The 7,819-nt window shown below is 34.0% G+C and overlaps 1 pseudogene across 1 annotated transcript; it reads left to right on the top strand.

Moving 5' to 3' along the window:
- The first annotated feature begins 1,465 nt into the window (after positions 1-1,465).
- On the top strand, positions 1,466-7,590 carry LOC143587972 (ruBisCO large subunit-binding protein subunit beta, chloroplastic-like; annotated as a pseudogene). The gene is made up of 13 exons (XR_013145004.1): positions 1,466-1,680; positions 1,755-1,880; positions 2,724-2,861; positions 2,937-3,032; positions 3,862-4,104; positions 4,177-4,411; positions 5,327-5,496; positions 5,863-5,940; positions 6,014-6,085; positions 6,192-6,389; positions 6,464-6,556; positions 7,222-7,345; positions 7,435-7,590. The product of XR_013145004.1 is annotated as a ruBisCO large subunit-binding protein subunit beta, chloroplastic-like (transcript).
- Positions 7,591-7,819: the final 229 nt, after the last annotated feature.

A 7,819-nucleotide genomic window follows, 5' to 3' on the forward strand; every position in this document is an offset into this window, starting at 1 on the left:
GAAATTAGGGATTAATGGAGTTATACATTCACTTCTCGCACTTCTCGCTGTAATATCACTTCTCGCAAGATCCATCCCCTTCACTATAATTACTTATTTATGCTAAATATTCATCATCTTTAATTTTAATGTTACTAAGGAATATGAATCAGAAGAACGGTTAGTGTAATGGAACTAGATTACAAGTAATTAATTTGGGTAGGCGTTTTGTTGAAGTAAAAGTGATTTCAGATACTAATACTGGTTATCGTACTTATATAATTCGTTGTGGTCTAACACCTTGAGATAAGAAACTTTCTTTCAAGTTAAAGAGAATGTAGTTTTTTTTTTCAATTGTAGTATGTTTTGCAATGACTATTAACAAAAGTCAAGGTTAATCTCTAACAAAAATAAGATGGAGAAGATGTTCATGGCCAAGTGCATGCTTTACAGGAGGAAAATAAATATATTGGTTGCATATGGACAATATTTAGGGAAAGTCTATTAAACTCATTTCCAAATAATACTGTAAAAAGAAAGCTATGTTTCTATAATATATTAAACTAATCTCTAGCCAAGGTCATTGTGCAATTTGATTTTGTATTATCAATATATCATATGCTGGATACACTTGTCTTCGTGGATATAAAGATTATTAATATTGATCAATAACTAAAACCAATAATTTAAGATTTATACATACTGTTGGGCTCAATGAGAACTACTACATATTTACGAACCACTAAGAATTATTTAGTTCACCTTTTGTATGTATTAAAAGATTAATACATTATTAGTATCTTACTAATGGAAAATAAAATGCGTCACTATATCAAATGGTAGCCACATCCTGACTGTTATTAGCAGCCATATGGATATGTAGTTCGGCATGCCAAAATGTATTGTTGTGCAAGTTCTTGTCATGATTTAGAAAATGTTTGAGCTAATATGGGTTATTTATTAGACGATTTCTATATTTCCACCCGTGCCGCCCACGGGTCAATAACTTAGTTTAAAACTAAAAAAGAAAATGTTTCTTCTAGAAGATTCCGACGACGACTAATCCGACGGTTGTCATCATTCAAGATCTTAATAACAATAATAATATGATAACAAACAATAAACGCCGAGTAATAATAAACCTAACTCCTCCTCCTTGATAAACACTCACGCACACTCTATTTCACTGCCTACTACGCCTCCATCCTTGTTTCTTTGAAACCTCCGTCACACTCACTAACCCTATCTGGTAATCTTATAAATAAGTTATATATTATATGTTTTCAAACTGCCTGTACTAGATCATTTCATTACGGATTTAGGTTATACTGTTACTTCATATATATCATCTTTGCAGTTTAGGATTAGCTTTTGCATTTCAAATGTTCAATCTTTTATATTATACACACTGATTTCATATCCTTAATAACATTACTGAATATGGTACATGCTATTCTAATTATGGTGTTTATATCACATTATACAACAGATGGCTTCAACTTTTGCTGGTATCACAACCGTTGGATCATTGGCTTCTTCGACTTCATCGAACAAGTTATCATCTTTTGCTTCAATATCTTCAAGCCCGATTGGCAGGAGACCGAATCTTGCTCTCCAAAGGCACACACAAACTTCCCAATTAAAGCTGCTGCAAAGCACTTGTACTTTAACAAAGACGGGTCGGCGATAAAGAAGCTACAAGTGAGTTAACATTAAACATTAACGATCCATTTGAGCTCTTAATTTTTAGTTATTTGCTGTTTTTTGTGTGGCAGATTGGTGTGAACAAACTTGCGGATTTAGTTGGTGTAACGCTTGGGCCCAAGGGCAGAAATGTGGTTCTAGAAAGCAAGTACGGTGCCCCCAAAATTGTGAATGATGGTGTTACGGTTGCCAAAGAGGTGATTTATATAACCAAAGATGTTTTCTTTTGTACAAAGATTTAACTAGTTTGTGATTATATGTCAAGTAAAGGTGTGTATGGGTCAGTGTTGGGCTCAAACTGAACCAAAAACCAAACTGAAAAAACCGTTTGGTTCCTTTGGAGTTTTCAAAGTGGTTTTGATTTAGTTTCAGTTTTATAATTTGGGCTTGAAAATTTTGAGTCAAAAAGACAGAGTGATGAACTTGGGAGTGGAACTTTGAGCTTAAGTTTTATTTGTTAATTAATAATTAATTGGTTATTACACATTTGGAACTAATATTTATGGGCTACACCTTTTTATTTTTTTTAGATTACTTAATAATGTTTTTTTTCCTTAGTTTTTTGTGGTTCGCTTTGAATTTATTGGTTTCTGGTTGATAGCTAAACCGAAATCGAATCAAAATTGTTTTATTTTTGGTTTGGTATTTTTAGTTCGGTTTTTTCGGTTTTGATTGATAGCAAATCTGAAACCGAACTGAACATTTGGTTTTCGAAAAAGATAAAACTAAACCAGTATTTCTTTTATTGGTTTCTTATAATTACTTAAAATCGTTTTTTTAGTTTTTGGGTTTGGTTTGGTTCTCTTGATTCAGTCAGTTCCATTTTCTGGTTCAGTTCGATTTGGTTTTTTCAGTTTTGCATGATAGCAAAATCTAAACCGAACTAAAAAAATTGGTTTTTGAAAATCATAAAGTCAAATCATTGCTTTTTTTATTGATTTCAGTTACGCCTGTTTTTTTGGTTTGGACCACACTGCTGATGCAAACATTTATATTAGTCCCGTATTACTTATCCCTTCATTTTGCATTTTGGTCTATAGGTTGACCTGGAAGACCCCGTGGAGAATATTGGTGCAAAGTTGGTTAGACAAGCCGCCGCCAAGACCAATGACTTGGCTGGAGACGGAACCACAACATCTGTTGTCCTTGCTCAAGGTCTTATCACCGAAGGTGTCAAGGTTCGTCACACATTCCTATTATTATTGTTCGCTTGCATTTCTGTTTGTCTGAACTGATGGAAATGTTATTATCAGGTTGTTGCAGCTGGTGCAAATCCGGTTCTTATTACCCGAGGCATTGAGAAGACAACTAAAGCTTTGGTGGCTGAGCTCAAGTCTATCTCAAAAGAGGTAATTCACTGGACCATAGTAATTTTAGGTGTAATTTTACACAACAGTAACTAAGTTTTTCAAGCATTTTACTAAAGTCGATAAAAACTTTTTTGTTCCTCTAAGTTCACTCAAACTTTTATTGACTGGACCAGATATCGAACGTGTCGTCTCACCGGTTTATTGGTTGGGCTGGTTGAACCTGATTTAAGAACCAGATGACGTTCTAAATAATTAAAAATTAAATAGCTGTATATATATTATGTTCTTGCGTGAGTTTGCAGTTTTAATAAACTATGAAGGCTTAAATAAATCAAAAAATTGAGTCTTAAGTTATAAATAAGCCATAAAACAAGATTTTGAGAGATTAAAATAGAAAAAAATGACAATTCAGTCTTACCAACCAGTACGGTTCACTGGTCAGATTGATCTCGGCCGGTTCAAATGGGAAGGTTAAACAGGTTTCAACTGGACCGGTTTCATGCCTGATTGTTTGTCCAACCTGCCATGAAAACAATGCTTTTTATTTATGTTATAAAATTCATTAATGAGTGAGGCAAATGAAATATGCTTGAATCTTTATTAGTATTAGTGACTATTATTTTTTTTCAAAATTGACTTAAGTTACATAATTATCAAATTTGGTTATTATCCTTTAATTTTTTTTACTACTATCTTTTACTTTATGTTAATTGAAATAATGTTATCATTAAATGTAATCAAGATTTTTATGTGTTTCATTTGCCTCACTTTTAAATTAATGACACCTGATGAATGTTGAATTACTATTGGATGAGGTGTTCCTGTTTGTATTACTTTGCACCTGTTAATATTAACTTTGGGCTTATAGGTGGAAGACAGTGAGCTAGCAGATGTGGCTGCGGTTAGTGCTGGGAACAACTACGAGGTAGGAAACATGATAGCCGAAGCCATGAGTAAAGTGGGCCGTCAGGGCGTGGTGACTCTCGAAGAGGGCAAAAGTGCTGAAAACAGTCTTTATGTTGTTGAAGGCATGCAATTTGACCGCGGTTACATCTCGCCATACTTTGTAACCGACAGCGAGAAAATGGTTGCCGAATACGAGAACTGCAAGGTAATGAAACTGTTAATCTCCTGGTTAATTTTTTGAAGACTGATTATGGTTTACATGGTTATGCTTGTGCAGTTGTTATTGGTTGATAAAAAAGTAACAAATGCGAGAGATCTTATTAGTGTGTTGGAAGATGCTATCAAGAATGGTTACCCTATATTAATAATTGCTGAGGATATTGAACAAGAAGCTTTAGCGACTCTTGTTGTGAACAAACTTAGAGGGGCGTTAAAGATAGCTGCACTAAAAGCTCCCGGTTTTGGAGAGAGGAAAAGCCAGTATCTTGATGATATTGCTATCTTGACTGGAGGTTAGTTGTAGGGGTTTGTTTTTTTTGGTTAATTTCAAATCATCCTCTATATTTTTAAAATTTTATATTTTACAAAATTCGAGCATGGTGCATTATGCATTGAAAACTTGTGTTTTCGAGGAATTATGTAGTTTAAAAAGTTTAGAGGGTGATATATGAAATGCCTCCTTTGTTTTTAGTTGTTTATCTCATGTAAGTGTAAACGAGCCAAGCCACTCGTTAGCTACTTGAGCTTGGCTCGGCAGCTCGCTCTAAGTTCGTATTGAGATGAGCTTAAGCCACTCGTGAGCTACTTGAGCTTGCTTGCTATAAGTTCGTATCGAGATGAGCTTAAACGAGCTGAAACTTTTAAAAATAAGCTTGTTTAATAAACAGGCCCGAGATTCACTTATTGAGCTTGAGCTCAAACACGCTCGCTAGTCTAAATGAGCTGATTATTAAATATAATTTTGATGTAATATATGACCTATATTTTTAGATATTAATAATTACTATAATACTATATATCAAATTTATGATGAAATTAGCTATATTGTATACATAATATTTTGCATAAAAGTTATAATAAAAATATATATAAAAATAAGTAAAAATGCATATAATTTAATCAATAATTAACGACCCGAGCAAAAGCTTGAAGATCTACTCATGGGAAACAAGACCACCTCTTCCTCTTGTAAAGTTAGGGGCCCAAGCTCGAGCTTTATAAATAGAGCTCAAAACGAGTCGAGCTCTTGCTTTTTTAACTTAAATGGGCCTGAGCTCGGGCTTTAACAATAGAGCTCCACATGAGCCCGGACTCGAGCTTGAAACTGCTTGGCTCATTTACCTTAAACAAATAGGTCTGCTATGAGTTGAATTTTTGTTTGTAATTTCTTGTTTGATATATATTGATATTATTCCTTATAAATATAGGAACCGTTATTAGAGACGAAGTGGGACTGACCTTAGACAAAGCCGACAGTTCGGTCTTGGGGCATGCTGCAAAAGTGGTTCTTGGCAAAGATTACACTACAATAGTCGGTGACGGGAGCTCTCAAGAAGCGGTTGAAAAGCGTGTGGCACAAATTAGAAATCTTATTGAGGTTAAAACTCGAGACCACAAAAACGCGTGTGGTTGAGTTGAACTTAGCTCGTTTCGAGCAATATTTCTAAAGATCGGGCTCGGCTTGTTTATTATTTAATAATAAAGTTGATATACATAATATATATGATTTCATTATTTTTAATCATAACTTTGTACATAACTATAATTATTATATTAATAAATATATATTAAATAAATAATATATAACTGGTGTGGTTCAAGATCTTTTAATCTAGCTCAGTTTGATTTTTTAGTGAGCCGATCTCGAGTAGCTCATGAGTGGCTTCACTCCTAACCACAACTTGTTTTTCTTATTCGGATTAAGTTTTCCACTAATCATCGTTGTGTATGTTCATCTAAACAGGTAGCTGAGCAGGATTATGAGAAGGAAAAGCTTAACGAGAGAATTGCAAAACTCTCGGGTGGTGTTGCTGTTATTCAGGTTCGTATTGAATGTTATTTGAGCGATTTCATGAACAACAAACGAGGGATATGAGGTTTTAAACATTTATCAGGTTGGAGCACAAACCGAAACAGAACTGAAGGAGAAGAAACTTAGAGTAGAAGATGCTCTTAATGCAACGAAGGTGAATAGATTTAAATTTATATATTTTTCTTTTTAACGTATTCTGATTCTTCCGAAACACATATAAACTAAATAAATGGCGAGAGGATAACATTATTGGTTTGCAGGCTGCAGTTCAGGAAGGTATTGTTGTTGGTGGTGGATGCACCTTGCTGAGACTCGCCTCTAAAGTGGATTCCATTAAGGAATCCCTAGATAATGATGAAGAAAAGGTCGGGGCAGATATTGTTAAGAGGGCTTTGAGTTACCCTCTCAAGTTGATTGCAAAGAATGCGGGTGTTAATGGAAGTGTTGTTAGCGAGAAGGTATGCTATGAAAATTTGTTTACACTTCTGAAAGATTATGAAATGTTAATTATTTTGATCTTTGTGTTATTCAGGTTTTGGCTAATGATAATGCTAGATTTGGATATAATGCCGCTACTGATACATATGAAGATTTAATGTCAGCTGGAATCATTGACCCAACTAAGGTGAGTTATTGATCCAAAAGTTTATAATTTAATGATTTTAGATTATATTTAATGAAATGGATTCGTTTGTTTACGTTCGTTCATTTACATATATTTGTGTTTGTTTGTTTGCTTTTGTTAATGTGTTTAGAAATTTTAGGCCCATTACAATCTAGTCTAGTTTTAATAACATTTATATTTAAACCCAACAAATTGTTGTTTACATTTACTTTTTAATTAGTTTTTGCCCAGTTATGTGTGTTCATCTATGTTCGGTTATGTTTGTTTGTTTACGTTCACGAACTGCTTGGTTATGCTGTTAACGAACAAACATAAATGAAACGGACAATTTCACTTTTTCTTCGAACGAATACGGACAAGAAAACGTTTTTGCTTAACTATTCTGTTTGGTAGTTTGTCTGGTTAAAGTTAAACTAATGAACACAAGCTGCTCCATATATTAATGGTTGATCCAATTTGATAGATTCGTCTATGTAAAAATTTGGTTCGTTTTATTTACATGTCGTTAATTCGAATATATTATAAGTTTTTAGCGATGTGTATGAAATTACCACATTTATTTATTTGCATCAAGATTCTATTTAAATAAAATGGAACTATATGATTAGAGATAACTTTTATGCCGAATAATTATTTAGCTTATGACACGACGGGTTAAATTTCAGGTGGTGAGATGTTGCCTAGAGCATGCTTCGTCGGTTGCAAAAACATTTTTGATGTCAGACTGTGTAGTTGTGGAGATTAAGGAGCCTGAACCTGTGCCAGCTGGAAACCCAATGGACAATTCTGGTACTTGAATCCTTATATTTTCACTTCTGTTTAGGTTCTAGAATTATATCATAAGGTGTTATATTGATCGATTATTGTTGTTTGTTCAGGCTATGGATACTAATGCATTTGAGGAATGAGTAATAAAGAGATTGGATTTGGTGTTAGTTACATGTTGGAAATCTCATGGTTTAGATGAGGCGTGTATTGAGACGATTGACAATTGACACCTTTCCGTGAGTAATATTGAAAAATAGGTTTGAGTCTTTTGTTGTCTTTCATAGTATCGGACTTTAGTTTTCGCCTACATGGTTCGGTCGGGTTGGTATGATAATTGTGATGACTAGTGAGCGCATTGTACCTTGATGGCTTTATGCTTTTAAAATTGGACTGGACATACTGGTTCACTCACTACTAGAAAATGGGTACCATTGCTACGGAATTTTGTGACGCAAATTTTTGCGTCGGAATTTGCCCCATGTTTCCGACACATTT

Source organism: Bidens hawaiensis, unplaced genomic scaffold (assembly GCF_021521415.1).
Source record: "Bidens hawaiensis isolate Kalapana, Puna unplaced genomic scaffold, B.hawaiensis_p1.1 tig00035935_1, whole genome shotgun sequence".
Lineage (NCBI taxonomy): Eukaryota > Viridiplantae > Streptophyta > Magnoliopsida > Asterales > Asteraceae > Bidens > Bidens hawaiensis.